Raw genomic sequence first — 23146 nt, forward strand, 5'->3', positions numbered from 1 at the left:
GTCGAGAAGGAATATCCTGCTTCTTGACTATATCTAGTAATGCACTTGGCCAGATCTCATCAATCTTTTTCAGTGCACAACGTTACATTTCAATGGAACGCCACCACCGAAGGCAATAAGTCTGAATCGGCCCCGATACCAGCCTGCATCGTCACAAACTGAAGGAGACCCAGGAAATTCCTCAAGGGCATGGGAGTATACTGATGACAGTCCATTGACTATCCCACTCCAATTATTCCTAGGCATGCAGCCCTCTCCCAAAAAGTCCATTTAATGGAGGAACAATGATTGAGGTCATCCACATAAACCCCCAATGAAGCGCGACGATACGCAGGTTCTGATGGAGAAAATCAGCAAGGGCAAGACTCTATTGCCATTATTCAGGAGGCATGGATGATCCGGAACAAAATTTCTGAACTTAACCATATCAGCTACCAATTATTCTATGCTAAAACTGATACTCGACCGAGGACCCGAGCTATTTGTCATAAATGTTTCTATTATATGTTTTCCCCAGAGTTGTCAACGTCAGATGGAACAGTGATGAGACAGGGAGACGGTGGAGCATTACCGGGCGTCACTTAATCTGCCTTTCGACTCACCGTCACCTACGTCGGAACTGCAACGGCTGGTAAAAAAAGCAAATCAGACAGGAAACGAGGTATTAATAGGGTGCGATGCGAACTCTCACCACAGTTCGTGGGGTAGTACCAACACTAATAAGCGGGGCCAAGCCCTGGCAGAGTTCTTGAATACTAATGAACTCATAACACTTAATATTGGTAACACCGACACCTTTGTTATTAGGACTAGGCAAGAGGTTTTAGATGTCACAAAATGATCGAATCGATGAGATTCAGGGTTGGATGGTCTCCATGAAGTACTCTTTTTCTGACCATTGCTTCATTAGGTTTAAAATAGCACGGCCAGCGCCGAGTACGATAAGATTCCGTAATAAGTTAAAAAACAACTGGACAAAAATAATTTAGATTGTCCACGCATAGAAGCTTAGTGGCGAAATCACATATCCGTCACAACTTCTCATAATATGCATGCTATAACACATATTTTCGACTTTTTCCCTTGGCCCAAAATGCTCTTACACCTACCCACACAACTTCTCAAAAATGTTGTTTTAATATGCCTGCTTATCGGCTCAAAATGATGCGAAAAGTACTGCTCCTCCATTTTTTAAAATGTGGCAGTAAACATGCCTCAATTTGAGCTCAAAATGATCCAATGACCATTAATTTTAATATTCTCTTCTCCTCTATATATAAAGCCCACGCGTGATTTACTGACTGACTGATCACTGCATAGCCTTAAAGACTACAGCTAGAACTATGAAATTTTGTACGAATGTTAGTCTCAGATCGTAGACACGGAATAAGATTGAGTTTGGCGATATTCATTCGTTAAGGTACTAAATAATACCAATATAGTACGAAGCGGTGCATGTTTGTGCAGTGAAAACGAAAAGTGCTGCGAGAATGATTTTGGGCTGATTTAAAAAGCTCTTGAAAACATAAGCTTAAGTGACAAAAATCTTCCAAAGTAGTACCGGAATTGGAAGCAATAATACGTTTAGTGCTGCAATTGGTACTATTTGGTACTTTCTTTGTAAATTGATATAGAGTGATAGTGACTAAATGATCTATTCACAACTCGAAAATTTTTTTTACCAAAATTTAAATTTGGTACCATTTGGTACTTTTTTTAAGATTGAGCTAGAGGTCTGAAATTTGGTGTGTAGAGACAACTAGGCAAAATATGTTAGATGTCTAAATGATCTCTTTAAAATTTTAACATTTTGGTACCAAAATTGATACTATTTGGTACCTTCTTTACAGATGGAGCTACAGTCTGAAATTTGGCATGTAGGTACAACTAGGAAAAATATGATGGGTGATTGGTTAGGTTGAAAAGAGGATGCGGATATTCATCTGCCCTATGCCACTATGGACATACACCTAATCCAGTTATTGGCTTCTTGTGCCCCTACGGGAAATGGGATAGGTCCCAAACCTGTCACGGGATAAGTCCTCTGATTATAGGGAGCGATCCCAGTTCTCGTTTTCTTACATGGAAAAAACTTATTACTTTTGTCGCTCAAGGTGACGAATTGCCATCATTCTAACACCGTAGGACAGGTCCTGCGACAGTTCGAAAAGGATGAGTATACTTTACAAGATAACATTAGTAAGGAAATATGTTTAACGGATAAACAATTATTAACAATAATTAAGCGACTTTTTAACAACTAATAAAGAATCATAAGTTATGACCATCGAAACTTTTTATTCCCTGTAGGATATGTCCTGAACAGGTAACTTATTCTCCAGTTTAGGACCGGAATGTTTGAGGCAATTGACTACACCTTTTCCGTAGGGGCGTTCTAAATGCTAAAAAGTAACCTCGAAAAAGAAAATTTAAGTCAGGAATTCCGTAATACTTGCAAAATCCTTAATTGTTTTCCATACCAAGGCCCCTAATTGGTTTATGTCTGATATTGTTTCCTCACCCAAGTGCCAGTGTCTGTTAGCAGCGAAAGCCGGGCAATGATATAGGAAATGCTCCAACGTTTCATCATCTGCCCCACATGCCCTACACATGTTATCACTTGCCGCACTGATTTTGCATAAGTGAGCTCGTAATCCTATGTATCCTGCGTCGACCCGAAAGGCATCGGGTAAACAAGTTTATTGACAGCAGTCCTCTGGCCTTCACTGCCAAATCGATTGCTAATTCAATCCCCCTTATTCCGCTATGGCCCGGCACCCAAACTAGGCGGATCGTGATGTGTGACAAAATGTTCTATTCGTACACATAGGTGTCAAAAAGTGCTAAATAATACGAAATAGATTATCTTTGCCTACAGCGAGCGGGGGCAGCTAGAATTAAACAACTTGATACGAATAATCAGTCTTGACAAAAATACGATATGTCGTTAGAAATTGCACCAGAAGTGGAAGCAAACTTACTAATTGTGGTGTAATTTGTACCTTGAAAGCATATAATGGGCGACTAGAAGACTTTTTTGAAAATCGTACATATAGGTTGTAAAATCCCCTGATCTTCGCGAGAAATTCCACGTCTAAATCTGAGGATTTTGTAAATACAGACTTGTGGGTAATTGTTTCATTACACAAGCTGGATTGATTACAATGGTAAGATGTGGCTAAGGTTATAATATTCAAGTAGGTTGGAATATTAAACCATTAACAGTTGTGCTCCTTTCATGCTGTAGTTTCACGTTCCAATAAAGGCTATTACCAAAATTTACTCAATCACGAGGTGTGAAAGGAGTCGCAAATTACCAGTGAAATAAAAGAGGCTCTATTTCAAGATTTCAGGTTATAATTTTTATTAGAGAATTCAGTGCTAAATCGATGCTAGTTCGGTTGCCACCATGGGTCGGATATTATAAATAAAAGTACTGAACATGTCAGTACTGGTAATTTTATTAAAGGGAAATTTCCCGAGTGACAACTCTTATGGTAATTCAATAGTTTCAAAACTAGTCTTATAACTAAGATAACCGTTTCAAAATAGAAGATTTTTTGAAATTCGTTCAATTAATTTCTTTTGCACAGTGGGCTAAAGCTCTAAAATTTGAGATGCAGTTACACCTTGACAGTATATTGTGGGCAACTAGAAGATTTTTTTAATATTTACATTTAGGTACTAAAACGTGCAAAATAACACGTTTCTTATGTATTGAGCTGGTGCACTGAAATTCGGGATACAGTTACACTTTGACAGTATGTGTTGAGTGACTAGAAGATATTCTGATATTCGTATATTTATGTGCTTAAACGAACAACATTCAATTTTTATGGAACTGGACTCTGTAGATTTAGACGAAGAAACAAAATTTGAGGAAAACAACACCATTTACTATGTAAATGATGAACTAACTGAGCATAATAAACGACTCTTGTGGCTGGCGAAAATGAAAGCCAAAGAATCTAAATGGAATTATGTGTGGGTAAAAAATGGGAATATCTATGCTCGTAAAAATGAAAATTCCTCCTTCACTATAATAAAAAATACATCCGATATTGAAAATATAACTGCGGCAAATTAAAGTAAAAACATATGTGTATATATCGTAAAGTTTATAAAAGAAAAAGCTTCCAAATTTAAACAAAAAAAAAAGACTATCTACAGAGACTAGTAACAACCCTAGCCACAACAAAGCACTAATAAATAAAATCTTGAAATAAATATATCTGAAATTATAAAGAAATTGAAATGAATTATACTGAGGAAATATTAAATAGTTTTAACGACATGGACACGAAATATCTGAATTATAGTATGTCGTTGATACATCTAAATATTAGGTCATTAAGGAAAAATTTTCTGGCTTTCATAACCAATATATGGAAAATAATCAATAAAGTTCAAATAATAATATTAACTGAAACAAATATTTGTGATGATGAAAATCAATATTATTTAATCGATGGTTTCAATGCAATATTCCGAAACAGGGAAGGAAAAGGTGGTGGAACTGCAATATATATACGAAGTGATATACTATATAAAGAAATACAAATCAAAATGGAATCGGCAGAAGTAACACAAATTAATATTACAACAACAAAGAGTAATAAAACCACAATCATACCAATATATCGGCCACCTAATAAGAAGGTTAAAACATTTTTACAAGAATTAGAAAAACTCTTACATGGAATTAATAGACAGAATAAATTAATAATTACGGGTGATGTAAATATTGATATAAAGAAAAACAATAATACTACAAGCAACTACTTAAATATCCTATCATCCTATGGCTTATTTCAAGTGTTATTCACGTTCGTACTCGTTTTACCGTGCTCCTGCTTTTTTCAAGTTTTTTACCACAAACCTGAATTGTTAGATCACTTAACACCCAATCACAATTAGTTCGCGCCGCGGGTGATTACCTGGACGTGAAGTTGTGCACCTGGTGTGTCGTGAATAATTTACAATATATAAAACATTTTGTCACAAAACAGAAAACTATTGGCAAAAGTAAATATATATTTTTACGATAAACAACAGGGACAGACAATTATATTCAGCACAAAACAAATCATCTGTTCGTGTCTCCCATAATAGGGGCAACGACAGTGCTGCCAAGTTCGTATCACAGTTTACCATATGATACAATGAACAGCATTGCCATATATAACCACCAAAGTATTTGGCAGTTATTTTGAAAGTAATAGGGGAAATGGAGGACACTTCGTCCTCCGCCACTCCAAGAAATAGCATTAGCTGTTTCAGAGTTTCTAAACTTAAAGAGCTCGAGCAAATTAATGTAGAGCTCTTGGAAAAAGTTAAAACACTGGAGAATGTTTGTAATCAACTCCACCAGGAAAATGTATCCCTAAGAGCACAGTTTGCGGAAATTCAAACAGCAAACCAGAACCTCTCTATCAATGAAGATGTAATAAATATGGAAGATTCTAGCGAAAATACAGGCGTCCATGCCGAAAATAATGTTGTCCAGCCAACCGTGTACCTAACGGACGAGGAGGAATTAGCGAGGGAAACTGAATGGATCCTCAAGAAAAAGAAGAAGAGCCAGAAAAGGTCCAATACCCTGACACAGCAAACTGACGATGAAGTCTCTACTACACCAGCAGTCCAAGAGATGCCTGCTAAAACACCAGAGAATGCGGAAACCGCCGAGCCAAGGCCCCCCACAAGGCCACTTCGCCCACCACCTATTATAGTAAGTGCTGTCGAAAATTTCGGAGAACTTCGTAATATAATTAAACCTAAAGCAGTGAAAGGCTTCATTGCAAAGCAAATAAACAAACACTCCCAAAAAATATCTACCTTTGAAGTCAATGACTACAGAGAAGTCACAAAAGCCCTCAATGAGGCTAATATTCCATGGCATTCCTTTGAAAATAAGCATGAAAGACCTATTCGCGTTATTGCAAAGAATCTACACCATACATGCGACCCCATCGAAATTATTTCGGACTTGAAAGCTCAAGGTTTCAAAATTTTGAATGCTTTCAATAAGACCCACTTCTACACAAAAGATCCGCTAGATATTTTTATCCTAAGTTTTGATCCTACTGAAAACTTAGATAGTATTTATAAAATAAAACATATTTTAAATACTGTTGTTAAAATTGAAACAATAAAATTACCAAAACACATCCCACAATGTAAGAACTGTCAAGGTTACAACCATACGAAGAATTATTGCTCGAAACAACCTAGATGTGCCAGATGTGCCGGCAAACATGAAACAAAAAACTGCGAAAAACCTACTGTGTTCCTTCCTAAATGTTGTAACTGCGGTGAGCAACATCCGGCAAGCTATAGAGGCTGTATCGTAGCTAAAGAACTACAAAAACTGCGCAACCATAAACAGAAATTACAGAAAACCCTGCAACCTCAGCCAGTCGAAAATCTCTCACAAGCAATCCCGTGCACTTCCGCCAATACAGTATCAATTCCACAAAGAATTCAACCGCAACAACAACGTCCAAGTCAATCATACTCTGCAGCAACGAAATTAAATAGTACACAGCAAGCAAACGCAAGTAAGCCCAATTACGAAAACACACTTAGCAAAATCTTGTCTAAATTAGAAGCCATTGAATCCTTCAATAAATCATTAGACATGCGTTTAAGCATACTAGAAGAAAATTTCTTTGGTACACTTATACAAACGTAATGTTATCAATGTTAAAAGTGATGCAATGGAATGCAAACGGTCTACTGAGGCATAAAAACGAATTAGAATTCTTATTAATAGAAAAAAATATCGACGTGTGTCTTATAAGCGAAACACACTTTGTCAAAGACTCCTACCTAAAGTTAAAAAATTATGATATATACCACACAGTTCACCCCAGTAATAACTCAAGAGGAGGGAGCGCGGTCATTGTTAAAAGCTCGATCGAGCATTGGCTCGAAAATAAGATAGGTGTACAGGAATTTCAAGCTACAACGGTTACAATTATAGTAGACAAATCTCCGTTATCTATAACATCTGTATATAGTCCACCGAGGCACAACATAAAATCCAAACAGTATGAAGAACTTATTAACGCACACAAACATAAGTTTATGATGGGAGGTGACTTCAATGCGAAGAATATCCAGTGGGGCTCTAGACTAACTACGCCTAAGGGCAAAGAACTCTACCGTGCACTGCAGCATACGGGTTGTGCAGTAATTTCAACTGGCAAACCTACTTATTGGCCCACAGATATCTCGAAAATTCCTGACGTGATCGATTTTTTTGTAACTAGAAAAATCGAACGAACCAAACTTATAATAGAAGAAGGTCATGAACTAAGTTCTGATCACTCTCCGATTTATCTGACGTATTCGAGCCAACCTAATGTTATACAATCCTGCGCCGTCTTAACTAATAAGTATACAGACTGGGACTATTTTAAACATCTCATTACGAACTCAGTTAAGCATTCACCCATTAATAGCAAGGAAGACATCGAAGAAGAAGTAGACGTTTTCACAAAAATAATTCAATTAGCTGCTTGGAATAGTACACCGAAGGTAATTATCCCCCAAGGTGCAACGGCATACCCCCAATATATTTTAAATAAAATAAAAGAGAAAAGAAAATTAAGGAAAAAATGGCAAATAACACGATCGCCACGGGACAAAAGAAGGTTAAACTGTGCTACAAAAAACCTGAGCAGATTGACAAAAAAACACAACAATCAAACCTTTCACAATTACTTGGCAAATTTAAATCCAACCATCTATTCTAATTACTCCCTATGGAAAGCTGCAAAGAATAAACATAGACCAACACAACAAAAAGTTGCAATTTTAAATCATAACGGCCAATGGGCAAAAAGCGATATCGAAAAAGCAAATACATTCGCCCACGTTTTAAGATCTACCTTTTCAAATCCGTCACCAATAATTACCAACAATAACAATAATTCTTATCGAGATACTTCCTTTGAACCATTTGAAAAAATTACAATTAAAGAAGTATGGAATGCAGTGCAACAATTAAAAAACAAAAAGTCTGGAGGATTCGATCTTATAAAAGGAGATGTCTTAAAACAATTACCTTACCATGGCTTTGTTAGATTAACGACTATTATGAATGCTGTTTTAACACATAAATACATACCAACCTGTTGGAAAGTTGCCGAAATAGTGATGGTACAAAAGCCAGGGAAAAATCCGCATGACCCCAAATCATACAGACCAATATCTCTTCTTCCGGTAATTGGAAAACTTTTCGAAAAGCTTTTCTGCAAAAGGCTGGAGTCTATTGTCTCGACAAGGCATATAATACCCAATCACCAATTTGGATTCCGAAAGAAGCACTCTACTATTGAACAGGTTCACAGAGTTACCGATACCATTGAAAAGGCATTCGAAAATAAGAAGGTTTGTTCAGCTGTATTTTTAGATATCTCTCAAGCGTTTGACGGCGTCTGGCATAATGGACTTATAAACAAACTCAGAATGCTGCTTCCTGAAAATTATAGCGATATCCTCACATCGTATCTGAGAGATCGATACTACAGGGTACGGTACGAAAATGAATATTCCGAACTGCACCCCATACTCTCAGGAGTCCCACAGGGCAGTATCCTAGGCCCTATTTTATATCTTATCTATACTTATGATATGCCTCTAAACGAAAACTGTTTCATAGGAACTTTTGCTGATGATACGGTCTTGATGTCTTCAGGTTCAAGCTCAAAAGAATCAATAACTTGCTTGCAATCTGCCTTAAACAATATATCTAATTGGACCAAAGAGTGGGGACTAAAACTAAATAGTAATAAATCAGTTCACGTGGATTTTTCCAAGGTACACACTAGAAATACACCATTATACTTAAACTCTGAGCAAATACCAGTAGCAAACTCCGCAAAGTACTTAGGATTTACCCTAGATTCAAAGTTAACATGGAAAGATCATATTAATAAAAAGAGGGATGAGCTAGATATAAAATACCGTAACTTAAGCTGGCTAATTGGAAGAAACTCAGTCTTATCAACGGACAACAAACTTCTGATCTACAAACAGACGCTAAAACCTCTGTGGCAATATGGCATACAACTTTGGGGATGTGCTTCAAACAGTAATATAGAAAAAATACAAAGGTTCCAAAATAAAGCAATGAGATCAGCTGTCAATGCACCATGGTTTGTCCGAAATAGTGACTTACATCGAGATCTTAAAATGAAAACTGTAAAAGAGGAAATCTCTAACCATGCTCAGAAACATGCAATGCGGCTCCAGCAACATACTAACCCTGAGGCCCTAAAGCTGCTCGATTATTCGAATCAATTCAGAAGACTGCAACGATTCAAACCCCATGATTTGTTAACACGCTTCACAGGATAGAAGATAGATAGCATATTACGTAATAGAAATAAATTATCTTAATTCAAATATTTTGTATTAGGTTAATCTAATTACCCAATTATTTTTTAGTACGTCTGCATCAAAACTACTAGTTAGTCACTTTGTAATTAGAGACTAGTTGTAGTATTACTTTAAGCATGATACCTATTCAATAAATTTGCTTAAAAAAAAAAAAAAAAAAAAAAAAAAAAAAAAAAAAAAAAAAAAAAAAAAATCCTATGGCTTACAGTGTATGATAAACGAAGTTACCAGAGAAGACAATAGCAATCAATCAATGACATGTATTGACCATTTATTCGCAAGGTGGGATAAACAATTTGTTCAAGCTTATGCAGCAATAATTAGAATAGATATATCGGATCATTTTGCAATATTTGGAAGCGTTGACGAAACAAAATCGTCATTGAATCACACACAAGACAGACAGACAAACGAAACTTCTACGATTAACATCTCCAAAGTCAACCAACAAATAAATGACACAGACTGGGAACGAATAATCATTTCATCCAATAATACAAATGAACTGTTCAACAATATCTACAAAACATTCAATGATATCCATACAAATTCAACAAGCCAACAAACAAAACATAAAAAAAGAAATCCACACCCTTGGCTCAATGAGCATATATTAAAATGTTGTAGTATAAAAAACCATTTATATAAAAAATGGACAAAAAACAAAAACAACAAAATAAACGAAAAAATATACAAAAATTTCAATAATAAACTAAATAAAACAATAACCAAAGCTAAAAATGATTATTATTATCGCCAATTTTTAATAAATCGAAACAATATACGAGGTACTTGGCAAATCATCAATAAAATCACCGGTAAAAAGACGGAAAACTTAAATGATACAATAAAAAGAAACTTTAAAGATGAATCACTAAAAGATATAACCGAAAACTTTGCCCTAAAATTCAATGAAAATGTTCTAAAAATAGTACACTCATGCTCAATAACCACATTAAGTGCAAACGCGGAAAATATAATCAACAACTCACTTTATATAGAATACGCGACTGAAGAAGAAATTAATAACATACTGAAGACCTTGAATATAAGAAAAAGTGCAGAAATAGATAATATACGAGCAGTGGACTTAAAAAACCATGCCAATTTGTTAACACCAATAATAATAAAACTTATTAATGGAAGTATTAGTGAATCGTCCATACCAAACATAATGAAACAATCCATTATAAGACCAATTTTTAAGAGCGGCGAAAAAACAGATTACAATAACTATCGACCGATAGCTATTCTACCAGTCGTTGAAAAAGTATTAGAGGAAATCATTGTAAGAAGACTAAACAGTTTTTTAAAGAAATACAACATCATAAACAAACAGCAGTATGGGTTCCAAAAAGGAAAAAATATAAACCAACTCCTGGGTTTCTTCTCTAATCACATCAATGAATCACTGGACCAAAACAACAATTGCTTAGCGTTATTCATCGACTTTAGCAAGGCCTTTGACACATTTCCTCATGATAAATTGATAGAAATGCTCGAAAGGAGCGGTATCAGAGGACTCACATTAAGGTGGTTTGCAGACTACCTCTCATCCAGATCGTTTTGTGTTAAAATAAGTAACACAAGCAGTAGTATGTTGAATGCTCCATACGGTGTACCACAAGGTTCGAAACTTGGTCCAATCCTGTACATCATCTACTCAAATGAGATGGTACGTCAACTTAAAAACAGCACCGCGTTTACATACGCAGACGATACAGCCATTGTAGTATGCAACAAGTCATTGAATACTGCAATAAAAACGCTGCAAAACGAGCTGGATATAATCACTAGATGGTGTCACGATAGCGGCTTAATCATAAACTCATCTAAAACCAAAGTAATGCACATCAGACCAAAAAGTATACCAAAATCAAATATCCATATCATATATCACGACACAGAATGTCTACATAAAAATTGCAATGCAGTTAGCTTACATGACAAGTGCAATGGCAAATGCAGTACAGAACTCGAGCTAGTGGAAACCTATAAATACCTTGGAGTTCATTTGGACGACGGTTTTAAATGGAAAGTACATATACAGCATCTGCAAAAGAAACTACGACAATCAGCCTACGCACTATATCATCTCGGTAACTGTGCTCCATATCATGTGATAAAACAGGCCTATTTTTCATTAGTCGAGTCACATCTTCGTCATGGGGTCACAGCATGGGGGAATGCGAGATGTTGCAGGCTCATTCAAACAGCGCAAACCAGGATAGTCTAACTCATAAACAAAAAAATGCAAAACAAAACACAACAAATCAATACAAACTCAATAAAGCCAATCTTTCAAAATCTGGGAATACTAAATATAAAGGAAATCTATTGCATCACTGTAGTTAGAGAATTCATGGATGATGGCAGTTTAGCGAAGAAAATAAATCACAACCAAAATACACGAAGAAAAATCGAAGGCAAATATATGGTGCCGAAATTCAAGAACGATTATGGCAAATACTCACTATCTGTGACACTACCTACTATCATCAACGAAATTCCAACAAATATAACCAAGGAAAGAAATTACAATATTAGAACCAAATTAATCAAAGAATATTACTTAAATAATTAACCAAAAACAATGAAGTATACAGGCAATTTGGCCAACCTATGTAATAACATCACAGATCTTAACTTATTCTCACAAACAAGCTATTTAATGCTTCGTGGGACGTAATTTATAATGAAATGTAAAATTTGTTTATCTAATATCAATTTGTTTATCTAATATGAAATAAATAAAATTCATTCTAAAAAAAAAAAAAAAAAAAAAAAAAAAAAAAAACATACAAACATTACAATTGCTATTTTCATGGATGTGCTTAAGATCACTCTGTTAGGAAATTACCATTTTGTATGTTTTAGAACTTAAAGGCACGAATTAAAAACAAATCTTCAAGCCGCCCGTACCGAATGGTACCAATTGCGGTACTAAACATACGTTTGCTCCCTCTACCAGTACTATTTATCCAATTTTTAATTTTCAGCAGATGTCTTTTAAGACGAATTTCTAAATTCTAGCTCTATCTATTCGCACTGTACAAAGCTGTTTAGGTACTAAAAAAATACCAAAAATGCACAAAATGTATGTGCATTTTTGGTACAAATGTAAATGTACCAAAATGTAAATGTACAAATTTCCAAAAACTCTTCTTGTCATCCAATTAAGTTTACCATGGTGTACCTAAGTTCCAAAATTCAGAACTCTAGCTCAATTTACAAAGAAAGTACCAAATAGTACCAATTGCGGTACTAAACGTACTCCAGTACTATTTTGGAAAATATTTGCCACCAAATCTCATTTTTTCGAAACGCTCCTAAATTTGAGCCCAAAATCATAATTCTAGACCTATCCTTTGTGCTGTGTAAAAACACACAATTTCGTACTTTTTGGTTCTTTTTAGTACCTAAACATATGAATATCACCAAATCCAGTCTTATTCTGTGCCTAGATCCAATACCAACATTTCATGATTCTACCTATAGCCGTTTGTGCGGGGTGACGACCAGTCAGTCAGTCTCGCTACTCTTTTATATATTTTGACAATGACATAGTGAATAAAAAAGAATAAAAAAACAAACAAATAAAAATTTAAAGAAAGTGTACAAATTACTTTTAAAAAAATTGTTAAATGAGAAACACATAAAAAATTGCATCGAATTTTCTAAAATTATTTTAAAGAAAAAATAAAACTCTTACCCTTGCCGTAATGCATGCACCTACGTCTGCCTGTAAACTGCAATGAAGGGGTATGTTGTCTTCTACAATTTTGTTGTTAAGTTAAAGTAAACCTTTTGCAGTTCATTACATTAATTGTGTGGTGGCTGAGTTGCTAGGGTATGCACTTTGCATTTGAGCGGACCTGAGTTCAAATCATGCTGGCAGCAAAAAGTGGACTTCAAAAAAATTTTGAAGCGGTGTGAAAATAATAATTAACACATGAAAATAATAATTAAAAAAATAGTTCTTTCTATTTTTTGCTTTTTTTAGGTCATACAAATATCCCATTTTTGCTGAAAAAACGACTTTAAGAGCAGGCCTTATTTAATTGGTGTTGTTGCAGGCCAGCCCAAACAACTCTAAATCGGGCATATTTAGCGACCATGACAATGTGGGGCTTAAATGAAAGGTATTGGGAGGTGGAACAAGAATTGATACCCACTTTCGGGACCAATTTTCTGGGGGTCTACCCCTTTCCCAAAATACCCCACAATCATCAATTTTTTTAGTGACCATCGCTATATGGGGCTCAAATAAAGGTGTTGGACCATGTAGTAAGGGTATCACCCTTTTCCCAAAACACCCCCAAAGGGAAAAATGTTTTCAACCATGCCAATATGTGGCTCAAATGAAATGTATTTGAGATTAGAAAACGAATTTGATAACCTCTTTTGGGGCCATGTGTTTGGGGAACGCCTCATCCTGTAAACTCCTCTTCAGCCAATGGCAATATGGGGTTTAAATAAATGGTATTTGATACAAGAGCACGATGCTGATATTTTTCAGGGCCAAGTATCTGGGGGACCACCTCTCCCCCGAAAACACCACTAAATCAGACATCACCTTACATCCAAACTTAAATTCGTAGACCAATAAAGATCACATGGGATCCACATAAAGGCACTTATATTGTTAAACTGTTAGTCAAGCGATATACTATTTTCGTAGCATGGTATTTCACTAAAAGATCTTTTATTCTCGAAAACAAATATTCCAAGGAAACTTTTGTTCCATATAAAGTGAAAGAAGGCACAGTGGAGCGGGCCCGGGTCAGCTAGTAATGCAATAAGAATGAACGTGGTCAAGAAGCACTTGCTATCACACTAAAAATAAATTAGAAATATTAAAAATATAAATACTACAGCTTGGCTAAGATCTCATCCTGCAGACAAACCGAATGGTTTCGTGGGAATTTAAGTTAAGACCAAAATGTACAACTTTTAAGTTTTTAATAGTGAATAAATGAATAATTAAATAAAAAAATGAAAGTTACATAGACTTCCATACGGATGGTTCCAAACTAAACGACCAGGTGGGCTTTGGTGTGTGCTCTAAAGATCTAGAACTGGTCATGTCGAAAAGGTTACCGACCACTGCAGTGTGTATCAAGCGGAAATCCTTGCAATCAAGGAAGTGGTGGAATGTTTAAGATATAATATCATAACGACGATTGGCATAAATATCTACTCATACAGCCAGGCAGCCATTAAATCCCTGGAGAACGTATTTCTGAACACAAAAACCGTTCTCGACTATCGCAGATGTCAACGAGATGGCTGAACAGTTCGAAATTCACCTGTTCTGGGTGCCGGGCCACAGAGATATCCCAGGAAATTGTAAAGCGGACGAGCTTGCGAGACTAGGAACTACCCTACACATTCCAGGGATACTGGAGTCTGTGGGTATGCCTCCATTGACATGTAAGGTAAGTTTTCAGGACCAGGCCCGAACTACAGCGAATGATAGATGGTCACAAAAGTGGGCTGTGAGCATTCCAAAACTATGTGGCACCTCAGACACCAAGGAATAAATTTTCATGTCAGATTTGTACTCTACTTTAAAATACCTTCATTTGATACCAATATTACCCAAAGCCGTGAAAGTGTCCTGTTGGTATTTTTTGGAGGTGAGGGACCGCCCCAAACTTTTAGCGGGAAATTTGTACAACAAACCCGTTCGCTTCTCTTCAATACCTTTCATTTGATACCCATGTTGTACCAATCGGTAAACATGTCCGTCCGGGTGGTTATGAAATGAATGAAATTTTGCACGACGTGTTTCGCTAGGACTTTCATCAACTGCGTCAAGTATGGTTGAAATCGGTCCATAACCTGATATAGCTGCCATATAAACCGATCTTGGGTCTTGACTTCTTTAGGCTCTAGAGTGCGCAATTCTTATCCGATTGGAATGAAATTTTGCACGACGTGTTTTGCTATAACTTCCAACAACTGTGCCAAGTATGGTTCAAATCGGTCTAAAACCTGATATAGTTGTCATATAAACCGACCTGGGGACTTGACTTCTAGAGGGCGCAATTCTTATTCGATTTGGCTGAAATTTTGCATGAAGTATGTTATTATGATTTTCAACAACTGTGCCGAATAAGGTTTAAATCGGTTCATAACCAGCTATAGCTGCCATATAAACCTATCTGGGATCTTCTTGAGGTCGCAATTATTATCCGATTTGCCTATAATTTTGTACGACGGATCCTCTCATGACCATCAACATACGTGTTTATTATGGTCTGAAACGGTCTATAGCCTGATACAGCTCCCATATAAATCGATTTCTCTATTTTACTTCTTGAGCGCCCAAAGGGCGCAATTCTTATTCGAATTGGCTGACATTTTACACAGGTCTGCAACATATAATGCTTCGTGGGACGTAATTTATAATGAAATGTAAAATTTGTTTATCTAATATCAATTTGTTTATCTAATATGAAATAAATAAAATTCATTCTAAAAAAAAAAAAAAAAAAAAAAAAAAAAAACATACAAACATTACAATTGCTATTTTCATGGATGTATTTATTTACAATTAGCATCCCGACGGTCCGCTTCGTCAAGATATAACTGTATCCCAATTTTGAGTGCTTAAGATCACTCTGTTAGGAAATTACCATTTTGCATGTTTTAGAACTTAAAGGCACGAATTAAAAACAAATCTTCAAGCCGCCCGTACCGAATGGTACCAATTGCGGTACTAAACATACGTTTGCTCCCTCTACCAGTACTATTTATCCAATTTTTAATTTTCAGCAGATGTCTTTTAAGACGAATTTCTAAATTCTAGCTCTATCTATTCGCACTGTACAAAGCTGTTTAGGTACTAAAAAAATACCAAAAATGCACAAAATGTATGTGCATTTTTGGTACAAATGTAAATGTACCAAAATGTAAATGTACAAATTTCCAAAAACTCTTCTTGTCATCCAATTAAGTTTACCATGGTGTACCTAAGTTCCAAAATTCAGAACTCTAGCTCAATTTACAAAGAAAGTACCAAATAGTACCAATTGCGGTACTAAACGTACTCCAGTACTATTTTGGAAAATATTTGCCACCAAATCTCATTTTTTCGAAACGCTCCTAAATTTGAGCCCAAAATCATAATTCTAGACCTATCCTTTGTGCTGTGTAAAAACACACAATTTCGTACTTTTTGGTTCTTTTTAGTACCTAAACATATGAATATCACCAAATCCAGTCTTATTCTGTGCCTAGATCCAATACCAACATTTCATGATTCTACCTATAGCCGTTTGTGCGGGGTGACGACCAGTCAGTCAGTCTCGCTACTCTTTTATATATTTTGACAATGACATAGTGAATAAAAAAGAATAAAAAAACAAACAAATAAAAATTTAAAGAAAGTGTACAAATTACTTTTAAAAAAATTGTTAAATGAGAAACACATAAAAAATTGCATCGAATTTTCTAAAATTATTTTAAAGAAAAAATAAAACTCTTACCCTTGCCGTAATGCATGCACCTACGTCTGCCTGTAAACTGCAATGAAGGGGTATGTTGTCTTCTACAATTTTGTTGTTAAGTTAAAGTAAACCTTTTGCAGTTCATTACATTAATTGTGTGGTGGCTGAGTTGCTAGGGTATGCACTTTGCATTTGAGCGGACCTGAGTTCAAATCATGCTGGCAGCAAAAAGTGGACTTCAAAAAAATTTTGAAGCGGTGTGAAAATAATAATTAACACATGAAAATAATAATTAAAAAAATAGTTCTTTCTATTTTTTGCTTTTTTTAGGTCATACAAATATCCCATTTTTGCTGAAAAAACGACTTTAAGAGCAGGCCTTATTTAATTGGTGTTGTTGCAGGCCAGCCCAAAACACTGTTTTTGTAGGACTCGTAAATGGACATATTTTGCAGGCCCTTCAGCAGGCGTATATCCAGCAATGGGAGGTGCATGACATGGTGTCAAAGACATACAATGTTATTTTGAAATAGTGTTTACATTTGTGTGGAAGTATTGGTGACTGGCTTTGCAGGCATATGCGTATGCATGTGTTTCGCCTCTTTCCGGCAGCAAAAAGTGGACTTCAAAAAAATTTTGAAGCGGTGTGAAAATAATAATTAACACATGAAAATAATAATTAAAAAAATAGTTCTTTCTATTTTTTGCTTTTTTTAGGTCATACAAATATCCCATTTTTGCTGAAAAAACGACTTTAAGAGCAGGCCTTATTTAATTGGTGTTGTTGCAGGCCAGCCCAAAACACTGTTTTTGTAGGACTCGTAAATGGACATATTTTGCAGGCCCTTCAGCAGGCGTATATCCAGCAATGGGAGGTGCATGACATGGTGTCAAAGACATACAATGTTATTTTGAAATAGTGTTTACATTTGTGTGGAAGTATTGGTGACTGGCTTTGCAGGCATATGCGTATGCATGTGTTTCGCCTCTTTCCGCTACTGGGAGATATTGACGACAATCTCAACAGGAATACGACTGCACTAGTAGGGTCTTTCGAAGGTACATGTTCTTTTCGGAAAAGGAAATCTGACAGGATGCAAGGGTGGTATTTATACCGAAGCCTGACAAGGCAAGTTATGCGACACTAAAGGCCTACAGAGCTATATGCCTTACGTCCTTTCTACTCAAAGCCACATCACGTATTGTTGATACTATAATAAGGAGTATGTCATCCAGAAAACTGATAAAATACTAACAGCATGCCTATGCTTAAAATAGAAGAATTCTTCGATGCGAAAACGTACACACTGGCGGTATCCATTCACATTGACGGTATGCAACGAGTGCACCGGGTCCTTAAAACTGGAAAAACCATATGCAAAGGAACAGATGGATACATTGTAGGTCCCATGACATAAATATAATGGAGAAAGTGGCGCAAAGCACCCCACAGGGGGACATTTTATCGTCACTCCTGTGGGTGACCACCATAAATGACTGCTATGCAGACGATGTTATAATACTTCCAAGAGCTAAAGATCCGAACCAGCTATGCAGAGAAGACTGAAGCCAATTTATGGGCCAATTTAATGCACGACGTTTCCTCAACAGAACAATATCGATATCTGACAAGATCAAATATTTAGGTGTGATCTTGGACAGGAAACTTAAATGGAAGTATCACATTCTGGAGCGTACTAAAAAGGCTCACAGATGTTGGGCACTATGTAAACGGGCCGTAGGCTTGAAATGGGGCCGGAATCCGAGGATAGTTCACTGTCTCTACAGGAGCGTGATTAGACCAATACTTACTTACGCCTCAGTAGTTTGGTGGACTGCTATGGAGAAAAAGTGCAACTATTCTAAATATCCGATCAATAGGTATACAGATTAAGTGTGAGGCAGCCACTGCGGCTATGAGACTTAAGGCGATTGGAGAATGAATTGAGGAGCAGATCATACCATCACAATATAATCGAGGTGACGATAGGAAACCTGGAAGGAATGGTAAAGGTTTCCGATCAGATTCCTGAGACGACACTTGAGTTCGGGTGCGGCACAGTCTTGGATCGATGAAACCCTGGTATGGCCATCTGGGAGATCATTTACACAGACGGATTAAAAATAGAGGACAGAGTGGGTCTTGGGGTCTACATTGAGAACCCAGAGACTGAGATATGTTTTAGACTGTCTGACCACCTTACAGTCCTGCAGGCAGAGATCCCGGCAATCACGGAATGCGTGAGTTAGTATGGTGATAACGCGAGGACGACGAGTTTGACCATTTTTACGGACAGTAAACTGACCATAAGGACGGCATGATCTGAAGATGGTATTGTCTGAGGATGGCACGATCTCATCGTTTGGGTGCCGGGCCTTAATGGCGTAAGGGGAACGAAAGGGCCGACCATTTGGCAGTGAAAGCCATAGGAATGCCGTCAATAAACTTGGCTAACTCGAAACATTTCGATTCGACGCAGTCCGAGTTAAGAAAGTGGACGACGAATGCGCATGAAATACTATGCAATAGCGAAACCGTCGGTAGGACGACGAAAATCCTACGGGGAGATCCGGATTGTGAGAAGACAAGGCTACTACTGAAAGGAAATAAGCAGAAGGTCAGTAAAGCTTTCGGTATCAGCACCCTGGATAACAAGCTCACTTACTCAAAATCGGAGCGCAAGTAACAGCATATGGGGAAGATGATGAGACATTGGAGTATTTCCTATGTCATTGTTCGGCATTCGCGGCTAACAGACACCGGCACTTAAGGAGGACTCAATACCAGACATGAACCAACTAAGGAGCGTGGTAGGGATTTTGTAAGCTGCACGGAATTACTTACTTAAAGTAGAGGAGACAGTACTTGGGGAGTTCCTCTTCTGACCCATCTTTTAAATCCACATATCCAAAGCATGCCGTAATTCATCTTTTAGTAAATAAGTTATTAATAAACTTTTTAATGTTAGTGTTGACACCCAGAAACTTCAGCTCGTTTCAGCACATCGGTTTTACATAATTGAAATCATCCTCATTGTCAAGGAATGCTTCCATTATATATTCCTTGAAAACGAAAAAATTCTGTATATAGGCAACTAGTTCGTGAAGCGAGGTTGCAGTTGACTTACCCTTAACATCAAAACATCAATTTGATGAGCCATCCGCCGGGTGCGTAAAAAAAGGAGAGGTCAACGTTTTTCGATACCTGAAGAAGCGGTTGATGCGTTCAGAATGCATGTTTTGGAGATACCTCATCAGAGTTCAAAGGTTTGAAAAACATTTAAGAGATTTTGGATGATTAATATTTGTTTTTGTGTTCTCTTATTCCCACATATGAAAGGCAACCCTCGTAAAGGGGAGTTATTAGAAAGAATTTAAAATGCAAAATTTGCATATTTTTATATCGAAACCAACCCGCTATTTTATGCCAATATGACTTATTGCAAAAGTTTCCACATATCCGTTTACTTTCCCCTTTTTTATTAGAATGAAAGCATGAAATGGTCTATATAACCTAGGCGACTTTCAATTAGTTTTACTTTGACTGTTAAAACATGCAGAACATCACATTTTATTGCATCCTTTAAAAAACCCCAAAGGAACATAATATTATCTCTATTCTATCCGATTTTATGCATTCGGCATTATCAAAAACTATTTTTCAAAAATGAAATTAAACATTAAAACAGACCGTCTTCACCAAATCGGAATCTATCTATTCTAAATTCCATCTAATCTTCGCTAAATTTTGTACAAAAATCTCTGTGAAATGTACCCTTATATAAGAGCTGCTATAAAATATCGTATGATTCGCCCATAGGTTGGAGTATACTTTTACCATGACGAGAAAATGTCCCTTGCGAAATTATAGACAAATTGCAACAAAAATGTGGGTTTCAGAGCAAAAATACCGAAAATTGTGGGTACGTTAGCATGGGACCCACACCCAAAGTTGGACTCATATGGAACACATTCCCATTTTATAGCCTTAAGATTTTTAATCTCGGACATAAAATACAATTTCAAATCTGAAGTCCAGTCTCGAACATAAATCATAAAAGATACATTTGTGCCAAAATTCCATAAGCATAAAACTATTAAGCTGAATTTTATACGTATAAGGACGAAATCCCTAAAATTTTGCTTGGATATGGCACGAATTTTATTACCATCTGAATACTGCTGCCGAAGATCATCAAATCGATCCAAGCATATTATGCTATTACCAAGTTCTACCTTCCGTTTAAATAACGTTTAAATGTTTTGAGTAACTATTCAATTAAACAAAAAATATTTATGGCAACAAGAATAAACCAAAGAGCGGTGAATCGTAGCAAAAACAATTCATACTTAGCAGCAACATAAGCAAAGCAAAACTTGTATCTCTGTGAAGCTTTTTTTGACTATTTGACTTCAAAATCGACAAGTCGACATTTTAATCAATGAAGTCGATTTCGACTTTTCGATTTTTACATAAAAAGTCGACTAATCGAAAGTCGATTTTGGTATCCCGAGTAGCTCTTGTATTTCCTCACTAAACATTGTCCATACATTCTTTAACTTCTGAATATACCCCACACTAATAGGTCTCGAGGATAGATTCTTCCTTAGTCTAGAGGACTCAAATGTATCCTCCACGGAGCTGCAGAATTCTACCCAGGAGTTGGGCAAGCCTTTCTTAGCTCGCCCTTATATTTTCTTAGCTCAGCCTTGTGATCCGCTTGAACATTATTTCTATATCCTGCGCTGTTACCACTTCCTTTCCTGGTATAGAAAGGATAGACGCGCAGGATTTGTGCCGAAATTTAATCCCAATCCGCTTTTCTTCTGTTTATCCGAGGGACCACTTCTGCAATATTTTCTCCGAGGCTGAAACTAATACAACGATGATCAGAGAAGCTGTGGCCATCCAATACTTCCCAGTCGCATATTGTTGTGGTTATATCTTCCGATAAAAAGGTGTTTCTGGTACAAAAGGTCGATTTATCCACTTTATTACAAATCGTCAGATTGCAACTTATAATAATATTCGATAAGCAGTTCAACCCTTTCCTTGACATTCGAACTTTCCCATATCTGGTGATGTGCATTAGCATCACTTCGTACAATGAGGCTCTTCTTCCCTACAGAAACGGCTTCAACAAGAAAAGGTTTAAAAGCAGCATCTCTGAATCGTGTGCCATATGTAGGAAAGCCTGCAAGCAATGAGACTTATTTATTTCAACGCTGGCTGCTAATAAATCTTCAGTGAGTAGCGACGGAAGAAGAAAAACATTTAGACTACTCTTCGCAAGAATATAGGCTTTGCGGCTCCGCTTCCCCGTTTCCTTCAGTAGTTTAAAACTCAGAAATCTTAGTCCACGAACCATTCCACCACACACCTATGGTTCCTGGATAAGAACCAAGTCAAATTTCCCTGCCATCAGCAGGACATTAGTGTCGCCGAAGCGGCCTTACAATGGTGGAGATTCATTTGTAGAAACCGAATTCAGAACTTCCACCACTGTTGTGTTAGCCTTGTCTTCTGATTCCGCCAGGAGTTCATCGTAGATTCGTAAGATCTTGTTATGACGAGCTTCCGTACGCATCCAGGGGCAGGTGAGAAAGCAGCAGAACCACTCTTCCTTAGGACACTGGACACTTGCGGTGTGGGCGATTCCTCCGTAGATGCTTCCCTAGCTGCTGCTTGTCGGGTCCCATTTCAATGCCTTCCCCTCTTTCTCGATTGCGGCTGTAACGGCCGAACTTAGAAGTGTATCTCCCAGACCCAGTGCTACCTTTATCTACCGGCCGTGCTCAGGGGTTTGGGGTGGTGATCTTGGACTAGGGAAAATACATCCTGCACGCTACTAAATCAAAACTCAGATAGCTAAACCCTACATAACAGAGACCGATACGGGAGAAATAGAAGTGATAGGAAAGATATCAGATACTAATTGGCAAAGAGGACAAGATGTCGGCGCCTCTTGCGTTCTGCACCCACCCTTCCAATGTTATCCATTTTAATGTTCTTGGATAACCCACGTTGATTGCGCTAACCCTCGTGGAAATAAAAAAAAAAACTTAATTCATATTTGTAACGTAACTTACAAAATCATAGATTTAATTATAAATAAAAAATTATTAAAATATGTAAGTTTATAAATTTAATGATTTTAAGATGTCAATAGAAATGTAAAAAAATTTAAGAATTGAAAATTAAATTAATATTATTATTGTGTAATCAAAATGAAACAGGAGTAAGGGAAAACATTATGATATAAGAAAGCCAATAATGGGTAAAT

At 36.7% G+C, this 23146-nt stretch overlaps 1 long non-coding RNA gene across 2 annotated transcripts in view; it reads right to left on the reverse strand.

Annotated features, from left to right (window-relative positions):
- LOC131995842 (uncharacterized) overlaps nt 1-23146 on the reverse strand; it is a 41314-nt gene that overhangs the window by 10871 nt on the left and 7297 nt on the right. For both annotated transcript variants that reach the window (XR_009397648.1, XR_009397647.1), the window contains exons 3-4: nt 19991-20067; nt 19708-19925 (exon numbers count right to left, since the gene is read on the reverse strand). This is a non-coding gene — a long non-coding RNA (uncharacterized LOC131995842). The remainder of the gene's footprint in view (nt 1-19707; nt 19926-19990; nt 20068-23146) is intronic.

This window comes from Stomoxys calcitrans, chromosome 3 (assembly GCF_963082655.1).
Source record: "Stomoxys calcitrans chromosome 3, idStoCalc2.1, whole genome shotgun sequence".
Taxonomy (NCBI): Eukaryota; Metazoa; Arthropoda; class Insecta; order Diptera; family Muscidae; genus Stomoxys; species Stomoxys calcitrans.